The following is a 22,761-nucleotide window of genomic DNA, read 5'->3' as shown; positions in this document are numbered from 1 at the left end:
ACAGTTCAAGAATATATAGATATTCCTTGAGTCTTAAAACAATCTGTCAGGACCACATTAATATTTGTATTTTATGTATGAAGAATCTGAGACAAAGATAGGAAGCGGCTTCTTCAGGATCACATAGTAAATAAGTGGCAAAGCCAGGATTCCAACCCATATCCACTTGTCTCTAAAGACCCATGTTTCTTGGACCTAGCACGCATAGGATGGATTGAGAGTGGCATTAAAATTTAAGAACCTCATATCCATGTTTATCACGCCCAGTTCATTTGATGGTAGATTTGGAGGTTAAGACATGTAATAATAATAGAAGTCACTTACACTTTTTGAAAACCACTAAAGCCTTGAGGGGCACCACTCATTGCATCTGATCTTGACCATAAACCAACTTCACAGTAATTAAAGGTCATAAGGCATTGGATGTTTTGCCAGTTCATTACTACTGTTATTATAATCTAGGTTATTTAAATCTTCTTTGAAAAAAAGCTTCAGTTCGATATTTCTTTTAAAGATTTCTATCTACAGTTTTCCTGTGTGCTTCGGTCATCTCAACAAGGGAGAATGAGACTTCTTATCCTTGTGTTTCTGTAGTAGCCTTTTCCATTTTCTTGAACAGGCATCAGGGTCCCAGTATTTGGAAACCATTGCTTTATATTCGCTTGGCAATATTCATGCATCCCTTGATAGAGTTTACTATTTGCCTATAGAACATTGTCCTTCTATCTAAAACCTAAGCCAGGATCCAGTAAATTTAAGACTGACATAATGGGACCACACTGGCTGTTTGAGCCAAGTATGGCATGAAAGTGTTCTGGCAAAGTGAGGCTGCATGGGGGCAGCGTGGTCACACATTGGCTGGGCATACAAATATTTCCATTTTATTCCAGTTGAATGACATGACCAGCATTAGTATTTAAGGATACTTGTTTATGAAGGCTGGCCTTGTGTGTTGAATAGTGTCTATCTGTCTATATGGAATCACATCATGAAGCTTTAAGGGGAAAATATTATAAGTAATAGCTATTCCTTTTTCGGCTCTCTACTCTGTGCCTGGTATCTTACTAGATGCTTTATATACTTTATTGGGAGTCCTTCAAGGTAGCTGTTTCCCCACTTTGCAGATAAGGACACTAAACCTCAAAGAGGTGAATTAATTTGCCTGATATCATCTAGGTAGTAAAGTGCATACTGGTCATCAAACCCAGGTCTGAGGGACTGCAAAGGCCCTGGCTCTTTGCTATTCCGTTATTGTCCATGACAATGATTCTGTGAGGAAGATTGTAGAATTAGTTGCTTCATGTGTTTAGGAAGAACTTTTTGACACTAAATTAGTGCTATTCTGGAGCATTTTAATTATATTGGCTGCTACCACCTATATCTGTCACTATTGTCTTAATAGTCTTCGTAAACTATTGTAGACCAAGAAAAAAAAGAAAACTTTGATTTCTAATGTTTTTTTTTCCAGCCATTTCTCAAGTATGGTGCTAGCTACTGTGTCATACTTGTCATTGTAATTTTTCACTTAGAGATTAATTTCTTTCATGTCCAGCTAGATGTGTAGTTGAAGACAGGTTTTGTGGATATGAACGTTGTCTTCTAGATTAGTGCTGTCCAATAGAACTTTCTAGAGTGATGGAAATGTCGTGTATGTGTGCTGTCCAGTATGATAGCCACTAGTTATGTGGGGCTAGTGAGTGTTTGAAATGTGGCTATTGTGACTGAGGAACTGAATTTTTAATTTTATTTAATTTTGATTAATTTAAATTCATAAAAATAGCCACATGTGGCTGGTGGCTATTGTATTGGACAGCTGCGCAGTTTGAGGTCATCATTGAAGCTTGTGTTTGATAAGTGATGATAGAATTAGAGAAAATCCAGTAATTGGTAGTTTAGAAGTTGCTGATTTGTTTTTCAGGAACATTAATTTTGGCATGTGTTCAACTTAAAGCCATGAGACCAAATAGAGTAGAACAGTTAAGATTTCTAACTTTTTGATCATCATGATCGCTTTTGATAAATATCCTAGGTGTGATATCATTTAGGACTTGATATCATTTAGGACTTGTGTTTGCTAATGGATCACAGAAGAAAGCAGAAAAATAAAATCATTTACAGCTTCGTATATAGGGTCCCCTACTGTTGAAATAGGACAGCAGTCTGGCCTGTTGGTGCTTAGTTTGCAACATGAGGGCCTAGACAGGAAACCCATGTACTGTTTTTTTCTCATTGATTGAGACTGGGGAATTAACTCTCTCTCCTCACCTAACATGTCCATTAATTTTATTTTTTAAGTCTAAAATGAGGGAAGTAGAGGCAATTTCTAAATTTAGCCAGGGAGCTACAATAACTTAATAATCAACAAAAGAAAATATAGTTTTCCGGTATTCCAAAATAAGTCCTTAAGGCTTTGATTTTAGTTCTTTGTTTTGGAAAATATAACCCAGAACTCAGAAATGTACTTTCTATGAAAGATTCGATTTTAAATTGATAAGTATCTTCCAAGGAAACTTTTGATGTAATTAAGTAATAGGTTTTATGTGGTATTTTGAAGAAAAAATTATTTCCCTGGTATTTAGATATATTTTGGTTTCATTTTGATTGTCTGGTCTTGTGAAATAATATGTAAAAGATTTTAATTTTGTTATGTGTCACTTGTGTTATTAAGCATATTTTTTCTCTGACATTTTATTTGTAAAACACGGCTCTCCTTTCTATCAGAACTCACAACTAATCAACTCGGGATGCTTTTGATTTTTCTCTGACTGTGCCAGGGCATTGAATGAAGTTCCCTGTATGAGAAAAGAGAGCACATGGGACTCGTGACTTTATGTACTCCAACAATAGAGCTTTTATGACATTGGAGGTGGTTAAAAAAGCTAGAAGTAGCTCTCAAACATGGCATCACTGTGTTGCCTTTTTTTTTTTTTTGTATTCTCAGAGCTGCCAGGAGTGCATCGGGCCTGTAATTTCCTGTTCTCTGAATCCCCCATCTTTCTGCGGCTCCAAGCTTTGTGTCCCACAGCCTGTGACTCTGTGCTAACAAATCGCTATTGTCCAGTGGGGCGAATGGTGGCTGGAACTAAAGAATTGCTGTCTGGTTTCTATTCAAATCCAGGTAGTGAGATATATGAATGGACTTTTCGAATCGTCATGTGAATAACGTCTGCTCGGCGTGAAGGCTCAGAGCCACGCTAGGAAAGATTAACTCCTAGGCTGACCACTAACATCCTTTGTGGTGGGAGGTGGAAACATTCCTGAGTATCATTTTTATTCACACTTAATTTTCCATTTCATCTCCCCAAAGGAGGATTAGCCATTCAGTTACTTGGCCACTTTTCTCCAAGTTTCAGTGTTTCGGTTGATAATATGGAAGTTTGGGAAAATGCTAAGTTGTTTTTCACTTAGAACACTATTATTTTCTATCGTAAGTTTTCTACCTTACATTCGTTATGGCATAAGTTATCTTTACAGCATACATGCAAAAATGAGAGCTAGCTGCCTTTTCCCAGAAACCAACCCTTTAAAATGCTTTCCAACCAATGAAGGGAAAAATCCTCCTTTTTTTTTAGTGCATTCTGCTTATTTGTGTTTTTTCTCCCAAAGTCCAAATTTATACAAAGAAAATGTAAACAACTTCAAATGCAGTGTATTTACCAAACAAAACAAGCCTCCTTCAAATTAGGAACCAACTTAAGCATTTGTAAGTATAGCAGAATCAGGATTTTAAAAATCGCATTTGGAAGCTAGGCTCTAGTTCATAATTCTCATTCTTGGAAAATTATTTTATCTTTCTCCTGTCTACCTGAAAAAATGTCCACAGGCTTGAAGGATCATGCTTTTTACATTCCTTCCATATCGCAGGTACTATGGAATGGAGAGCCTTTTATGTTTCTTTTTGTCTTAAACTCAGACAGCTTTGTAAGCAGTAGTATGTAGATTACAAGAGTTAGACAAAAGCAGGCGCGACTGAGAAGAGTTGGATTGGGGGGGGAGCTTGGGGCACTTCCTGTCACTCAACACATTCCAGATCACTAAAAAATTTCCACACCCTCTGCATTCCCTCTTGCCCACCCCAGATCCCAGTATTTTCTGATTCCATATGTTGTGGTATTTATCACACTCCTGTCGATCACTGGGCTCTAGCAAGACTATTTCAGAGAAGATGCATTCCTTTAGATTGCACAAAGCATAGATGGGAAAATGGCTGGCAGTTTCAGAATCTAGTCACGATCGCACGCATGAGCACCTCACACATCCATGCCCCTTTTCCCCCCCTTCTCCCGTCCCTGCAGCTGGCTGACCTGTCTCACCCACTGCTGGCCTATCGAACAGCCAGGACTGTCTGGTTTTGGCTCATGCCTTTGTCCATGTCTGGCTTAGTTCCTCTCTGTCTATGCTTGCCTCTACCCCCAACGCCCCAGGCGGCACAAGTGTTTGGCCACACAAAACTACAGATAGAAAAGGTGGTAAAAACTTCAAACTTTGCTAGATTCTCCCACAGTTTATTCTTTTGTGAATTTCTCCCTTCATTAAATACTCTGTTTTAAGAAAACAAATACAAAATTAATTATCTAAAGGCAAAGAATGCAAAGCAACCTTTGTGTTCCTTATAATAACTGACTTCATAACTCTCTCCAGCTGCGTTATGGGGTGTGTATAAAAAGCTTCTGTTCTGAGAACAAAGGAGCACGTGCAGAAATGAGACTAAAAAATCCACTGACAGTATTTCACTACACAAATTACTTAAAAGATTTTAGTCAAGCCTCTCAACAGATTCAATGTTATAATGGTTTTTAGTTAAAAAAAAAAAATTGAAAGTGCTTACCCAGTAAAAGAACCGAAGTAGTCCTGAACTGTTACGTAAGACTTTTTACAGTTGGATCTTTGTCAAAAGGGGGTGGGGGTGATGGGAGAAAGCAGCAACAACAATCAGAAAAGTTCGAGTTGCTGTGGCTAGAGGACAACTTCTGTGTTTCCAGATAGGATTCTTGCTGTCGAAATGGAACTTCCAGCCAGCACAGCATCCTGTCCCAGTAGAGAAATGAGTTTGTCAGTAAAAAAAATTAGATACTGGAACCCAGGCTAGACGAGGTATTGAACCGCGCCAGATTTCCTTGCAGCCCTGTCTGCTCAGCTCGCATTGAACTATATATGACCCAGATGATGGACAGAAGCACATTCAGTCATGTGCACACTGGAAGAAAGCGGATTTGCTGGTCCCTGGCAGTGCAGGGGTTTGTCTTCTGATTGGGCTGTGCCCTGATCAGTGAAATGTGAAGCCCTCACCATTCAGAGGCCGTAATTCAGGACTGGCAGTTTGAGTGTCTGGCTGCCTCTAGTCACTGAGAGAGACTTTGAAGGTGTTGCTTTTGTTTGGTGGAGGTTGCTTACACCTATGTACTTGTGTCAGGAGCTGTGCTAGTCTTTCTGAACTGCAAGAAGACAGCCTACTTCGCCCAAATCTGTCATCTTATTGTTAATGAACTTGGCTCTAACTTAAACCAATTATTCGATTTGAGAATTTTGTGATCCTAACCAAGGCTCATGTCCAGACAACACCCTGGCCTTGATTTTATGGTAGGGTGTTTTCTTTGATAAGGTAAAAATAAAAGTGGCATTTGACTTTGAGGCTTTCTAGACGATATAAATTGATCTTAATGAAAATCGGATGAGTGAACGGCTGAGAAGTTAAGTTTTGGATTCTACAGTCTTTGAACATACTGGAACGAAGCTGTCACTCTTATCCCAGTCCTCAGTCGTTCGGGGGAAAGCTACCAAAGCATAGACCCCATCAAGTGGTGACATGGCCTTTAATCATGTGAGACAGCCACAGTCTACTCTCTCCAGACTGTCTGAACTTGGGTCCTTGGATTTTATTTCCCATCTTTCCGGGCCTCTGGGAAACCGGTCATTATATAGGACTGTCAGTTTTGACATTTTTGCTTAGTCTGTGAAAGTTGCTTTGCTCAATGCAAATGAACATTTTTAAAAAATGAAGCAATAAAGTTGTATTATGAGACCTTGGCACTGATATATGAAATCTACATGGACTAATTATTTTTTTTTCTGGGGACTTTCTTACCTCTTTAGGAATTAGCTTGTATAATCCTATAGTTTGATATTTAGACATACAGATACTTTGGTCTATTTTTTTGCCTCTCTTACCCCTGTGAAAATAAACCCATGGTAAGTGTATTGCATCTGTCTATTTTGCTGTAAATCTGGGTTTGGGTGTTTGTGTACTTATAATTCCTTAGTTGTTGATTACATTACAGTGTCCTCTATACGAGGACTGCCCCGGAATTCTGCTCATGTCTCAACCTCAGGAAAGCTGGGTCAATGAGCTTGCTACCAGATATAAGAATGATCCGGGTTAGAGAAGAGGGGATGCATGTGTTCTCTTACCGTAAGCCACAGGACGATCATTGTTTTTTTTTTTTTAAATTGTGGTACAATATACATAAAATAACAATTTACCATTTTTACCATTTTTTTGGTGTACAGTTTTATAGCATTAAGTATGTTTACATTGCTGTGCAAGCATCACCACCACACATCTCCAGAACTTTTTCATCTTTTTCCCACAACTCTGTACCTAACACTCTGACTTCCTATTCCTCCCTTCCTCTAGCCCCTGGCAACCATCAGCCACATTCTATGTCTCTGTGAATTTGACTACGCAGAATACTTTATGTAAGTGGAATCATGCAGAATTTGTCTTCTTGTTACTGGCTTACTTCACTTAGCATAATATCCACTAGGTTCATCCATGTTATGACATGTGTCGTAGTTTCCTCCTTTTAAGGCTGAATAATATTCTGTTATATGTATGTGCCAGGTTTTAGTTTTCCTTTCATCTGTGATGGACACTTGAGTTGTTTCCATCTTTTGGCTGTTAAGACAATCACTCTTGACCATTCTTTTCACAATCTTGTGAGGGCTTCTTTACAGAGCTACTCTGATCCATCTCAGAAGCTGTTCTGTTTTATAAGTTGGAAGGGTTTTGGTGTGCCTTTTTATTCTAGAGCCTTCCTGGACGAGACTTAATACATACTATACTCCTGGTGATTCTTTTATTCTTATTGGTTCTCTTTCCTATTACACTGTGAGCTTTTCCTGGGCAGGGACTATAGCCAGCCTCTCTTGACTTGTGCCTTTGCCTGTTGTATAGGCATAGGACCTGTATAGCAAAATAGATCTCAATAAATATTAGCTGAGAAAAATACGAATGAATGAATAACAATAAAATAATAGTTAATTTTAATTGGTTTTTATTCTATACCAGACACTATGCCAGATGTATTGTATACATTCACTTATTTAATCTTAAAAATGGCCCTATAAGTACTGTTATCTTCATTTACTAGATGAGGAAATTTGTATAAGGCCTCATAGCAAGTAAAGATATAATTGAGATTTGAATCCTTGTCTCTCTTGGCTCCTGAGCCATTATGGTAGAGGCAAACTTCCTAGTGGGGTGACGATCACTGGGTTTGGAAACAGGAGATTTAGCCTAAGCATTGATTCCAAATCAAATATTCTTTCACCTGGGCATCAGGAGCTATAGCCCTATGATAGAGATGGTTCAGGAGTGGATGTTCAAAGGAAAGCTGAACAACTCCTTGTCGAACTCAGTTTGCAGGTATTCTGGTATATGTACGTTTTCTTTCCTATGTTATTTTGAAAGTGCAGTTAAATGGAATGCACTAGAATGAATGCACTGATGTTCTTCATTCATTTGGCATTTACATACACAGACATACACATATATCTGTATAGGTATGTACACATGTACATGTGAATAACTGACACTGTTCTAGGTACTAAGGAGAGAGTCGAGACCAAAACAGAAAAGATTCTTATGGAGCTTGCATTCTGGTGAGGAGGCAGGAAAAAAAGGAAACTAGGAACTCATGCTGTGAAGAAAATAAAATAGGATAATGTGATGATGGAGAACACCGTGGGGGTGGGGTGGAGGACTCCTTTAATGAGGAAATAGTCAGGGAACACTTCTGCGTGCCAAATGATGAGAAGAACACGGGCATACAAAGAGCTAGAGAAAGTGTGATCTGGGCAATGAGAGCAAGAGCTGAAAGAAAGGATTGAGTTTGGTGTGTTTGAGGAGCAGAAAGGGTAATATGTCTAAAGTGGAGTGAATGCAGGGAGGAGGTAATGTTGGAAAGGTGGGATGGGGGCCTTGTAAGCTGTGATGAGAAATTTGGATTTTTTCCCAATTGTATTTCTTTCCCAACTTTGTTTTTTTCCAAATGGTAGGAAATTGGAAGATTTTCAGCAGAAGAGTAATTTGTTCCACAGGCCAAAGAAGTCCCCCCTGTGGCTTCCTGACACCACCTTTAACTGGGGTCCTTCCCCAGGTGGGGACTTTGCCAAGGCTTTCCCATGTTACTGTCCAGTTCTGGGTGACCTAGCAGAATATTTCTTTTAGAACAGTTCTGGGACCGATATTGGTTTCATGGCTCTTACCCCCAGTGAGGGCTTGTCTGACAGAAGTTGCTTCTGGGTGATTTCACACATGACTGTTGTCTGGGTAGGCTCGTGCAGGCTGGGTCTCTGTATTAATTTAAGATAAAATCCAGTTTTTAATTAGACCTGATCTTCCTTTATCAGTAATTTAGAAGGACGTCATCTTGGCAATGATGATGACTGTTTCATTTATATGATATACTTAAAGGCATTCTGATAGGAATTTTAATTTGACAGATAAAGAGGAACTTTTCTAGTATTCTCAAAGTATTCAGATATTCTGACTCTCTTTGGGTTAATTGCTAACATTTGGCCCACATTATTTTATTTTTTCGAATTCTCATGTTCTGAAGAACACAGAAATAACATTACACATACCCGATAGTTTCATTTTATAGGTCAAATTTTTTAACCATTATCCAGTGTAAGAAAGGTAGTTTATATTATAGTTTGTTATACACGTATTTATATCTATGTATCTATATATCAATATCTACATGTACCTGAAACCTCACTTTCATAAAATAGTACTTATGCTTATTATAGGTAGTGTCATCTGATATTTTCTCTTTTATTTTTTTATTAAAAAAAAAAAAGTTACTTATGAGCCACTAAATTGATTTTACAACCCATGAAGGGACATCCTGAACTCTAAGAAACACTATAGATGAGAAAACTTAGGCTTTGAGAGGGTATATGACTTGTCTGTTGGCCATAGCAAGGAAGTAGCAGAGCTGGGACTTGAACCAAAGCTTGATTCCAAAGCCCTTATTTTTGCCACCACATTATAGAGCTTCCCAAGTGACATTAACCTTTAATGAAACTGAACAAACAAAAAACCACCACCAATGACCTTAAATAACGATTATATAAAATGTAAATTTCCCAAAGCAGTGGTTTAGGGAGGGGCAGAAATATTCTTCCTCTAGTTGTTGCCTCTGCATTTTTAAAAGAGCTGCTGGCCACTTGGAGTTGTCTGGCCGTATCTTGGACAGAATGCAGTTGATAGTACTCATTAGTTATGCTGGGAACCCACAGATTCCCAGAGCACTTTGTATCTCATTACTCAGCCTAGCCCTGAGCTAATCTTGGCTTCTTAAAGAGGTAGCTGTGTCAGACCTAGCTTCTGAGCATGAGAGTGTGGCTTCTCAAGAGCGAACTGTTGGCAGTGTGAATTGGAGTCAGCACTCAGATATGAGAAAGAGTATCTCGGGTCTGAGTCCAGCCCTGCCAGAGTTGCCATGTACCCCTTTTCACACATACTGCACCCTGCCCTCCCCCTGCCCACTCCATCAATATCCTGCATCAGGATATCGTACATTTGTTACAATCAGTGAACCTACACTGACACATTATCACCCAAAATTCAGTTTACATTAGGGTTCACTCTTGGTGTTTTACATTATATGGGTTTTGGCAAATATATCATGATATCACATGGGCTTTTTATATGGAAATTTAGTTTGACTTCCTGAGTATTGGAATTTAGAGAAATTGGTTCCTGGAGACCACAGAATATTCTTGGAAAATCCAAAGTATAGCCACTGTTTGTATGTAGATGCCTCAGATCAGTTTCAGTTCTTACCTGCTTTGGCTAGTGCTTGAAGGGGACTTGGAATTAACTATGGAACAGGTAAGGGACACAGGGATGCAGACTTGTTTGCTCAGGTGGCTTGGCAGGCGCTATAGGAGCTGCCATGGGGCTGTTGGGGATCTGGGAGTTATAGAGGCAGATTATAGATGTAGATTATCTGATACAGACTATATCATATAGATTATAGAGTCAGATAGATCTGGCTTCTAAAGGTATCATGCAGCTAGAATTTGAACACACATTGGTTTGGATCCAACTTTTTTTTTTTTTTTTAACCAGTATCTTTAAAATATGTGGCATATAAAAAGCTCAGAAATTGGTTTGATCTTTGGGAGGATCTGTACATACTTGTTTTTCATTTTTTTAGGTTAAAGGATGGAAAACTAAGTCTGTCACTATACAAATTTGTAAAGATTTTTTAAATCTTATTTGCTTTATTTTTTCTAATTATATTTCTTTCTGAAAATAGAATACCCTTTTTTTTTTTTTTTACCTTAAAGGCAATACATATTAATTGTTAAACATGTCTTTTAAGTTTATTTCTTCTGAGAGCTTTACAGTTAAGGCATGTGTCAAGTGTCAAGTACTCATTTTAGAGCTGTTAGATAAAACCGAAACCACTAAAAGCTCAGGAGACACAAAGACTGATTTTGATATTTGATATAGAGATCTGTACTGACCCTTCTTCCTAGCTGCAGGCCAGAATTCTTAATACCTTTCAGATATCTCCATCCTCATTCTCCTCTGGATCCTCAAACCTGTGCACTCTCCTGTCTTCCTTGTTTCTCTTGGTGGGATGATTCATGTGGAATTAAAGCTGTGGTCACCTCTGCTACCTCCTTCTTTCATGGCCTCCATATCCGGTCAGCCTGGCAATTTGGTCATCTCAGCCTACACATTGTCTTAGTTTTATATTTCTGCTTTCACCATTTTCTTCCTTCCTCCCCAACGATCATTTTTAAAGCTTACTTTATATGTCAGAAACTCTGCCCAGTGGTTCTCAACCAGGGTTGAGTTGGCAGTGTCTGGAGACATTTTTGGTTGTCATAACCTGGGGAGGGTTAGAAGGTATAGGCCAGGGATGCTGCTGAATATCCTATAATGCAGAACAGCTCCCCCATAAAAAAGAATTATTTGGCCCCAAATGTCAATAGTTTAGAAATTGAGAAACTTGGATTATGTTAATTGTTTCACATCTTATTTAGTTCTCACAGCAACTCTTTATATTGGTTTTATTACCTCTACTTTATAAGTGATAAAAACTGTGGCTCACAAGGTTTAAATAACTTAATTAGAGTCACACAGGTAGTGGTGGAGCCAGATTCAAACTCAAGCCTGTCTGACTCAGCCTGGGCTTGTAGTGCTCATGATAGGCAGCCTACTCATAACTCAAGCCCTTAACTTTTGCCTGGACTTCTATAATGGGCACCTACCTCATCTTCTTGCTTCTTGTCTCTCCATTTACGTCTGTCTTAAGTATAGCATAAGGCTCTAATTATACTGCTTCACTGCTCACAGTCTTCCAGTGGATGTAGAATATAGGTTTGGTTCCTTAACCTGGTACCCAAGGCCAAGGCTGCTGCAGTCAGTCCTCAAACTGCTTTCCCAACTAACTTTCTACAACTCTCTTTTCAAAGTTTCTAAAACATGTTTTATTTTCTTATTTTTGCTTCTTTATATTTTCCAATATTCTATAACACCTATACTGCTGTTATAATTTAAAAGCGTTTTATTGTTGTTGTTTTTTAAATGGCAGAAAAAGGTAATCCAGCTCATCTGATAATTTAGGGATCACAAACTACAGCGATTCTATTTTTATTTAAGATACTCTGTGTGTGTGTGTGTGTGTGTGTGTGTGTGTGTGTAAAATATATGTGTATATTTAAAAGATTGGATACTTATGCACCAATAAATGTTAAGATTTAAGTCCCCAGACTTCCTCTGTATAATTCTTTGTTCATGCTACACCCTTTGTCTGGAATCCCACGCAAACTCATTATCGACTATCCAGATTCTGCTTGGCCTTCAGCACCCAGCCTGAGCACTACTGCCCACCACTGAGCCAGAGAGCAAAGAGGTTAAGAGCATGTGCTTTACACACTGACTAGCTGGGAGACCTTGAGCAAATAACCCGACCTCATTAAGTCTGTTGCCTCGTTTGTAAAATCGGGATGGTATTTAGCTCACAGAGGATTTTTGGGATTCACTGACAGCTTGCTTAGTAAAGTGCTTAGCACCATGCCTGGCACGATGTGCCTTCTCAATGAATATTAGTCCATTGTTAGACCCCATTATTATTATCATATTGTTTCTCCGCCTCTTTAATTCTCTTCTCTGTATCTCTAATAGTATGAGCTCTGGAGTCAGAATTCTTACATTTAAATCCTGGACCACCACTACTAGTCGTGCAAACTTAATCAAATTACCTAGCCATCATGTGCTTCAGTTTCCACATCTGTGAATATAATAATACTTGCTACATAAGGTTCATTTCAGGATTAAAATGAGATAATAAAGGTAAAGCACCTAGTCTAGGTCTGGCCCATGGTAAGTGCTCAATTTTATGTTATTTCCACTCTTCTAGCACTCACCACATCTTACCCATATTATACTTATTTGGGTACTTGCAAGCTCCCTTATCTGAAGGTTAGCCCCTTGAAGACAGAGATTATAAAATAGTTCTTCTTATACCCTGAGCAGTGTTTGGAATTTAGTTATAATGACATAGTTATATTTCACTTGATACTTTCCCATACTTCAGCTTACTTGAGCCTAACAAAAATCCTGTGAGATAAGCAGGCATAGTGCTAAGTGTGTACATAAGTAGGAAAGGTAGGTTTGGGTGCCTTCCGTGCTTTAGACATTGAGTCCTTCTTTCCCATTATTTATTCTGTTTGGCATTCATAGCTATCCGGCAAGGTAGTGTTTATTACTGCATTTTAAATTGTAAGGGATCTGCAGCTGAGAAAGGTTAAGTAACATGAAAAAAATCCAACCAGCTAATGAGTTTCAGAGCCTGGACATGTTACCACAAATCCTTATTTCCTCATTATTAAATTTTCTTGGCTAGGTGTCAGATTTGGTTGTATCCGAGCCACAATCTCATTTCACTCCTGTCTCTGCTTCAGGGTATCTGGCTACCTTGTGAGCTACAAAGCTATTGAGGTCCGATGCTGTAGTAATGTCAGGGGAGAGAAAACCTTCAGACAAGGACCGTTGGAAAAACTGATCTTAGCTTTCTTAGGATTCCTGTGTTTTAGAGACTGCTAAGAAAGAGTAGATGAACCTACTCAATCCAATGTTGATGATTTCAAGGTCTTCGTGAAGCTTTTAAGGTACTGCTCAATTTACTGTAGGCCCAGGTGAGAGTATTCTGAAACTTACGTTATAAGCTATAATGTGATGGAAAGAACCCTAAGTTGTTTGAAATCAGGAGTCTAGGAATTCCTATACTAGGAATCCTTTTTTGGTGAGATTTTGGGTAGCCTTTGGGTAGTGAAACAGACCTGATTTGAGAAAAGTTACCTTACCTCTCTTGAGGCTTTTTTCTTGTGTGTACAGAGAACATTAAATGCAGTGAGGTGTGTAAAACACCTTGCCTAGTACACTGTAGGTATTTAATAAAATAAAGAAACTGATAATAATAAGTGTATGTTATTCCCATATACAGAAAGAAGTCCAGCTGATTAGCCTGGTATATAAGACCTTTGCCAATCTGGCCTTCCTCAACGTCCCTCAGTCATCTCCTGCCACTCACTGTCATGTACCTTAAACTCTAGCTACACACAATTACTTGTCATTTCAGAACAACTTGAGTTTTATGTTGCCATACTACTGCTTTTGCCTAGAATGCACTTTTCATCCCCTCCCCTTTTCTCCGCCTTCTGGGAGCCTACTCCTTCAAAACTGAGCTCTAATGCCACTTCTTATTGTAAAGTTTTCATCAGATCCTCCCCCGCCCCTCATAGATTCGATTTATCACTCCTGCCTGTGAGTTCCCATTAGCACCTTGTTTGTGACCTTGTTTGTGCTTTTCTCGGGGCACTGTAGATAATTTCCTGGTCTGTCTCCCCTAAGTTTCTAGAGGACAGCGACCCTGTGTTAGTATTTCTTCAGAATTCTGAGGCAGCAGAGTGCATCACTCTCTGGCTTAGGGCTTTCCTTTCACTTTGAGCTTTAGATGTGAAAAATGTTATGGCAGATCCCTTTGTTTTAAACCTCTGTGAGGTATAGGCAGTCCACATGGAGGTTAATCTCATTGCTCAGATTTGGACATCACCATGTGTGCAGTTTCTTTAATCCTTCTCTAGCTATCAAAATGGATTTAGCAGTTGGCATCCTCTTTTTTCTGTCTGGGGCAATTGGAGCTTTGTAGAATTTGGCTTGGAGGAGCAGTGACCTTGCCTGACCAATTTAGGATGACCCTGGGGTATAGGACGTGATGTCATTGAGGACCTAGCATGTCCCTAGTGTAGCCAGTGACACAATACCAGAGGCTCTGTTTATGTTTATTCAGGAGACCAGGAATTACATTCGGCCTCTGATTTAATTTTCTGTGACATATCGAGTCTATGTTTTAGCCTACAGAATACTGTAGCTGTGTGCTAGTTCTCTTCGCCCTACCCCTTCCCTACCTTGTGATCTTTAAAATCACTACCTTTTAAGGCAGCGGTCTCCAACTATTTTGGCACCAGGTACAGGTGCTCCTATGAGAATCTAATGCCTGATGATCTGAGGTGGAGCTGAGGCGGTGATGCTAGCTCTGGGTAGTGGCTGCAAATACAGATGAAACTTCCCTCACTAGCTGCTCACCTCCTGCTGTGCCTCCGGTTCCTAACTGGGAACAGACTGTTACCAGATGAGGGTAGGGGCAGGGTAGGGAGGCGTGGGGGGGACCTCTGTAAAGCGTTGCTATTCTCAGCTAATAGTCTTGCATTGGAAGTCATTACAGCACAGTGGAAAAGACTGTTCTGAAATATCCATGTAAACAAGCAAAAATCATCATTACCAAGAAACTGATAGCAGTGGCACAAGTTGGGATCAATGACAGGTGATCTGTTCCTGGGACTTGTTGGTATTTCTCTACCGCAGGAGAGAGATCTCAATAGGAGCAGAGTTGCATAGTTTGTGTAATGACCGTCCCGAAGAGTAGTAATCATAATGATAGCAACCACCATTTTCTGAGGGCCTACTTAGTATCCAGCCCAATACTAGGTACTAGAGTCACATGAAATAAGCTGGATGAGGTCCCCTTTCTGAAGGAGTTTGCAGCCTATAAGGGAGACAAGACTCATAAAACTGATTGGCACATTGTATTAACATCAGCTCATTAATGCCGAGAAGTGTACAGGGTGCTGTGAGCACTGCTGTGAGGAAAAGATGTGTCTGAGACTTAGCATAAAAGGCTAGGCCACTTTTTAGAAAGAAATCATGTGTTTGACTCTTTTCTGTGGGTAGTTTGGCTGTTACCCATTCTCTTAATAATCCATTGCTTGAATGTTTTCCCACCCCTCCCAGGCCAAATTAGGTCCCTTCATTGTTACACATGCCTCCTGCCTCACACTTATCACAATTATAATTCAATATTTCTTTACATAATAGCTTATTGTTTGTCCCTTCTGCTGGTCTGTAAGGTTGAGACCGTGCCAGTCTTCCTGCTTTGAATCACCATCATGAGAGTTGTGCAGGCACCCAATAAATGCCTGCTGAATGAATGATTGAATCTTCACACTCCTAGAGTCCTCGGATTGTCTCAACAATTTATGTGTATAGTGTGTTTGAGGCTTAGGAAGGAATAAGCCTATAATCTTATGGGAGAAGCATCCCACACCAGATCGATTGCCCTTGTGATGACAGTTACATGGCCACACCTGTGTCCTTTACAAGGCAATCCCTTAGATTATAAACTATAGTGCAGAGTAAACAACTCTGACACTAGGCTTTTTTTTCTCTTGTGTTTTCCACTGTGTCAGGTTTTAACTAATGATGCCATTATTCTCTGAAAAAACAACAACAAACAAGTGCTAAAAATGGTTGGCATAGTATTTCGAACCCTAATATCTCACCCAGTAGCTCCTCATTCAAACTCAATATGTGATTGTTTTTCTTTGAAACTGCCAACTTTGCAAAGGCATTGGAGTAAGCCTGGTTCTTCTCCAGGTTCAGCAAGCATGTATTGAGTGTATCAGATGTAAGGCTGAAGCTTTTTACATTCTTTCCATTTGTCTGTTGAAGGTCAGGGTTTGGAATGGATCTGGGCAGGATCTGTGCCTGCTTTGGGGGAGATGCTGGTGAGACTCTTGACTCTTGACAGAGATTCTTGTCCAGCTGGCCATTCTATCCCTAGCACCTAGAAAAGTTCCTTGCATAACACTAGGTGCTCAACAAGTATTTAAATGAATGCATTCGTACCCTACACAGCACTCAGGCTTTATTTCCTTGACCTGTACTGAGTCCTTGGTTAGGTGGAAAGATTGCTTATGGAATTGGGACCCAAGCAGCTCAAAATATCAGTTAGCTACAACAGTTCAGCCTGTTTGGAAGTTTTGAGGCTCAGAAAATCCTAGCTGTAAGATATCCTTACGTGGATAACTCTCACAACTTTCTCATTGTGCAGATAAGAAAAATGAGGCCCACAGAGGGGCATACTTTGCCTAAGGTTATCCAGTAAGTTAATGCTAGAGTCTGGACTAGAACCCAGTCCTGATCAAATTTTATCTTTTAATTCTTTTTTTCTTTTTTTTGTTTTCTTCTTCTTCTTTAACAAGTAGGTTGAATAACTGGAAGGAAGAGTTCGCAAAAAGGCAAAATTTCTTTAAAATGGGCTTGTGTTAAAGCAGTAATTCCAAATGACGCATGATACTTCGTTATAAGCTTGTTAGCAGCAGCACTTTGCTGGGGAGATTTCACAAATCTTCAGAATTCCAAACCCTGTCCTAGTCCAAAAAGAAAGCAGTAGCTGCTGGAATGGAATAGATTTGTTTTTCATCTTTATGCAAGCAAGTGCCAGAAGAGTTGGAATGATATTTGGGGAGAGTTCTTGGCCCCACTTTCCCTACAATATATGCATCTGACAGCTGGCCCATCATTCTATTTTTAGACATAATCTATGGGATTACAGAGTGGCTTCATTTCTTTTAAAGCTATGCCGCAGAAATGCAAGCTGTGTGGAAATGGTTTTGCTTTGTAGCAGTTTGGAGACTATTTAAACATAGATTAAAAAAATATTTTTTAATCAGCTGACATAGATCCCTTTATCCAAAGATTTCATCTTAAACTCATCTTCCATTTGTGACTGTATTTAAATTCAGGAGAAATAAATGCTAAAATATTAGAAACACTGGAAGTGGAAATAAGTTTTTACTACTTTGGTTCATGTCAGTAACTTTCATTTCCCTCTCTTTGGGTCACATGAGGAATAATAGACATATTCCTTTAGGACTTTAAAAACAAAAACAATTCATAACTAGCATTCATTAAGTACCTACTGCCATTTACATCCTAGGAGCTGAACTTGCCTGATATATTTTTTCATTGACTTTATATGTAAAAATAACCATAAAACATAAGGAATGGTATCTCCATTTTACATGAGAAAACTGAGGCTCCAAGCGATTGAGTAACTTGCCCAAGAGTCAGAGGTATGAAATGGTAGAGCAAGAATTGGAACCCATGTCTATTCGATTTCAAAATCCATGCTTTTTCTCCTGAAGTAGACATTCTCTACTAAGTTTTAAGAAGAAGCTGGTTAGTAGAACTGGAATGGTTCAGAAAGGTGTAATAATTCAAAATATAATTGGGGAGGTATGTAGGTATTGTACTGCAAGGTAGAATTCAGCATATAGCTGTGTGTTTATTTTGATTTAGAACTGTCATTTTGCAGGTTCTGTTATTTTATTATATGAATGAAAATATTTAGAAAACGTGATTTACTATTTCAGCACCTCAAATGTTCATTTGGAAAAGGCTCTTGCTTTTAGTTCACAAAGTGTTTGCAATTTAACAAATGATTTATGAGATAAAGTTACCCTAAAATTTGGAGGAAAATTAGTATCACTGGAGGTTAATCTCACCCATGCCAGTTACTCCTTTATCTGGAAAAACCATGCCAGTCATTTAGAACTTGGCAGATATGACTTTATTCTTTACATTGGAATGTCTAAGAACCTACAACTACAGTAGCGTTTATTCAACACTGCACATAGAACGCTATGTTCAGACAACAGGAAGAAACCATTCTATTCTCCCAGGATATGGGGGAAGTTAGAAGCAGGACACCTCAAGAAAGAGAGAGGCCTAACAAAGACCTTGATAGCTTTGGGAAATGGCCTTCAGAAAGGAAAAACACTCAAAACGTCATGGAGTCAGGTCTTAGCTCTGCTCACTTAGGCATTTCTTCACAGCTAAAATAGGGTTAACAATACCTTGTTACAGAGTTATTCTGAAGTCATAGTTATAAGTGGATTTTTAAAATGATTAAGGTGAAGGAGTGTGTTTGAAATTACTTGAATTGCAACATTTCACTTTTACTAGTGATGTAATTGCAACAGTAATTACATTTAAGTAACTGCTGTCATACCCTGTTGCAGAAAAATACCTTCTCATGCAGCTGGTTTCCACTTGGCCTATTTTAATGTAGCTTAAATTGAATTTATTTAGTGTATTTGATCTAATAGCAAACAATTCTTGTTTCATTACTCATCATTCTGCAGGTTCTGTTCTTTGGTTGGTGGGCACTGTACAACAGTACAAAATGGAAAATTGGTTTCCTCTTTTAAGTGTATGCATTTGTGGCAAGAAGAATGTGAATTAAGGGTGGATCCTGAAAGGCCATCTGAGATGGGGAAAGGGAAGCATTGCAGGAGACAGAGAGGCCTTCTTGGCTTGGCTTTGGCTTGACTTGTCACTCATTATGGTCAGCACAGAGGATGTGCTGGCTTGTTAAGACGAAAAACAAAGGCCAAACAGCTCTGCCCAACACCCCTCCCCCCCGCCCCGCATCTCTCCCAATCTACATTTAGTTCATTAGGACCACTGCACTTTCTGTTGCTTTCCTTAAAATCTTATTCTTGTTTGCGAAGATGTTGCTCTTTACACCCAATCTTTTGCTACAATGGAACAGCTCATTTTGACATCCTGTCGAAAAGCCCCTTAGCCTGTGGATTTTCAAAGCTTGCTGCAGACCATTGCTTCTTGATTTCTTTTTTTTGAGCAATTTTGCCATCCTACATCTAGAAGTGAGTGGAGGAAGGGAATTAAGTACATCGTAGTTCATCTTTCCCACTTAAAAAAAAATAAGTGTGGAGACTATTTAATATGTTTTTCCTATAGTCTGAGACAGGTTAGTGGAGTCAGTCTGATACCAGCTCTACCACATTCCAGTTGTGTGACCTATACTAAAACATCTCATCTCTCAGAGCTCAATTTTGTCATTTGCAGAAATAGGAAACATCGTCTTTGTCTTACAGATGTTAAGTGTTGAGTATAACAATATATATGAAACACCTAGTACAAAGTTAGCACACAAGAAGCTCAATAAATGTATTATTTTCTTCCAAAAGTGTTTTCTAAATACAACAACATTACACATGCACTTATCCAACAAACATGTGTTAATCACTCCTGTAAGGATAGCTTCTCAATCCTTTGTCCTTACGCTCCATTTTATTATGGATAAAAGCCTTTTAAGTTCCAGGAAGCTGACTTAAATGTGACTTTGGGAACATAGATAATTTATAAATCAAGATCTGCCATGCAAAATAAGCTCTGGAGTAAACCTGGATATTTAATTTATCTATGACATTTTTGTATCTCTTTATTAGAACATAGGATGGTCATCGTGATTTCTAAACAAAACTAAATCTTAGGTGTATCAGTCAGAATTATCCAGAAAAACAGAACCAATATGGTGTGTGTGTGCGCGTAGATAAATAAGAAATTTATCATAAAGGAATTGGCTCACATGATTATGGAAGCTGGCAAGTCCAAAATCTGCAGGGTAAACTAGCAGGCTAGAGGAGAGCTGATATTCCAGGTCAGGTCCAAAAGCAGTCTTAAGAATTTTCACTTACTCTGGGGAAGCTGGTCTTTGTGTTCTAGTCAGGCCTTCCATTGAATGGATGAGGCATGCCCACCTTATGAAGGGCAATCTGCTTTACTCAGAATCCACCAATTTAAATGTTAATTTCTTCCAAAAACATCGTCACAGAAACACCCAGAGTAATGTTTGACCAAATATCTGGACACTTAATGACCTAGCCAGGTTGGCACATATAATTAACTATCACATTAGGTTCAATGAAGAACACAGACTTAGAGATTCTTGTCAGTGTTGGTCATCATTTTTGCGCCTCTTAATAGTAACATGACTGTAGCTCTTTCAAAATATTTTCACATACATTATCTCAGTTGATCACAGCAGCTGTTATGCGGTTATGAGTAGAGGTATAACGCTATTTGTTTGAAGAGAGTGCTAAGACTGAGCAGATTAGGAGACTTGCTCATGGTCTCAAAGCTCATGAGTGGCAGATCTACAATTTACATAAGTTCTATAACTTCAAGCCCAGGCGTTTCCCCCTTAGTCATTCTCTGTGTGATAACTGGGGAATTTGGGATATGGTTTTGAGAGCCTTGGGGACTTTTCTTGTAATAAGTATCATGCTCTTTTTTGCAATAATTTTGTGATAGAAAGTTAACAAAATATATATTAACAGAACCTAAACATCTTCTTTTCAGGTGACTCTAATGATGCTCTGAGGAAGAAGGAAGGAAGGAAGGAAGGAAGGAAAGGAAGGAAGGAAGAAGGAAGGAAAGGAAGGAAGGAAGGAAAGGAAGGAAGGAAGGAAAGAAGGAAGAAAGGAGAGAGAAAGAAAGGAAAGAGAAGGAAGAAAGAGAGAAAGCGGGGAAGAGGGAGGGAGGGAGGACATTAGCAGCAAAAAGAGTAATGTCGGAAAGTAATTAGAGCAGGACAAATGGATTGTGCTGCCATGTTCAGGGCTGTTATTTCTGTAGGCAGTGAGGAGGAAGGGCACTAATGCAATGTGACGGATCTGGAGCAAAACCCAGGGCACTGCACAAACTGCAGAGACGCAACCAATGGCAAGGCTCAAACCGCAAGGTTTGACTGAACAATATTTGATATCTCAGAGTTGTTTCATGTTGTTTGGAGAAACTGTTGTGTCAGGGGACCTTCTTTCTTGATTTTAGCTTTTGGGAAATGGCCTCATGATCCTCTCTGTAGGTAGTCCGTGTGTCCTGGGATAACTCCCATCCCAGCATTCTGTCCTTGCACATGCCCAGGCTGGGCAGGGACATGTTGCCAACAAGGATTCAAAAGAGAAGATACCTAACATAAAACTAATTGGAGTATTACCTATTTAGAGAGAGAATGGAATAAAAAAGGAGCCTTATCAGTGTTCAACTTGGTATTAGAAAAAGGCAGAAGATAATATTCTCATCTGTCTGAGGACAGATGGTATGCTTTGATTTGCTAGCCTAGCGGACCTGTAACTGTGATCCCACTGCTGCCACCCTGTACAAGGAAACTGTCACAGCCCTCGAATAAAACAATGTCCATCATTTGCCTGGAAGGAAATCTTTACAAGGAGATTGACTCTGTCCCTTGTAAGTCACCATGCCTTTGAGGTCTCTTACTAATTGCGACCACACTGTGGCATGGTAGTTAAGAGCTGCTGCTTTAGTACTCAGACATTCCTAGGTTCATATTCTTGCTCTGCCCTTTATAAGCTGTTTGACGATGGGCAACTTGCCTAACTTCTCTGAGCTTCAATTTCTTTATCACTAAAATGAGGACAGTAATCTTTCTGCTAGACTTCTTGAAGATTTTGGTAAAAAGATACACATAAAACAGTTAGCCCTGGTTACCAGTCCCAAAGTAAGGGCCCATTAAGAGTAGAAGAAAAGTGTGGAGTAGGAGGGGTATATGTATGTGGGATGGATTAAGTTGTCCACTGAACAGACCTCAGTGGGGAGCAGACATCTCCTCAACTCTCTGAACTAAGCAGAGATGAATAGTTTATCCCTCAAGACCCCATAGTACAGCTGAAGTAGGGCTAGAATTATTAAACCAGGCTTTCTTTACTTAATATTGAGGGATAGGAACAGGAAATTAAGACAAATATTCTAAAAAATTGGACTCACAAGATATAGATTATCACTCTTTGTTATCTGAAAGGAATCACTTTTCTTTCCTAGCACGTGGCTTGCCCAAACTGCTGCTCACCCCTACCCTACCCCTAAACCCTCCGACAATTCAGAACTCACCGGAAGATCACGCCTTGATACCTTGTCATCATATCTTTACCTTTATTCAGCTCACTTCGTTTTGACAATTCTTTTCCCGTTCTCATCATGCCACCATCTTTGTAGAGGGCTGACTGGTAAGAGAGGCCAAAAGAACCCTGCCACCCCCTGTAGAGACAGACCTCTTATGGGCACACTATGGGTATTTCTGGACCTTTAGAAGTACTCTGCCTGGTGCTGGGTTCATAGCCCCCTTATTATGATTTTTATTATAGTGTGAGTCTTCTGAAAATAGTTCATAAACTATTTTCCAAAGTCTATTTCTCTATGCATAAAATCATGTAAAAATTGAACCCACTCGTACATTGTGCCTAGCTTGTTCAGAAGCTGCGTCTGTATGAGAAGGCCCCAGAAGCCAA

At 39.3% G+C, this 22,761-nt stretch overlaps 1 protein-coding gene and 1 long non-coding RNA gene across 2 annotated transcripts in view; one reads left to right on the top strand and one right to left on the bottom strand.

The window, feature by feature from the left end:
* The window catches only part of LOC120601709 (uncharacterized), a 44,255-nt gene extending 39,103 nt beyond the window's left edge, over window positions 1-5,152 (bottom strand). The window contains exon 1 of the long non-coding RNA XR_005652513.1: window positions 4,829-5,152. This is a non-coding gene — a long non-coding RNA (uncharacterized LOC120601709). The remainder of the gene's footprint in view (window positions 1-4,828) is intronic.
* Window positions 1-22,761, top strand: part of NR6A1 (nuclear receptor subfamily 6 group A member 1) — a 185,196-nt gene that overhangs the window by 88,821 nt on the left and 73,614 nt on the right. The window lies entirely within an intron of this gene.

Source organism: Pteropus medius, unplaced genomic scaffold (genome assembly GCF_902729225.1).
Source record: "Pteropus medius unplaced genomic scaffold, Ma_sr-lr_union100, whole genome shotgun sequence".
NCBI lineage: Eukaryota > Metazoa > Chordata > Mammalia > Chiroptera > Pteropodidae > Pteropus > Pteropus medius.
Note: the sequence above shows the minus strand (reverse complement) of the source record. Positions and strands in the feature narration are given on the sequence as shown.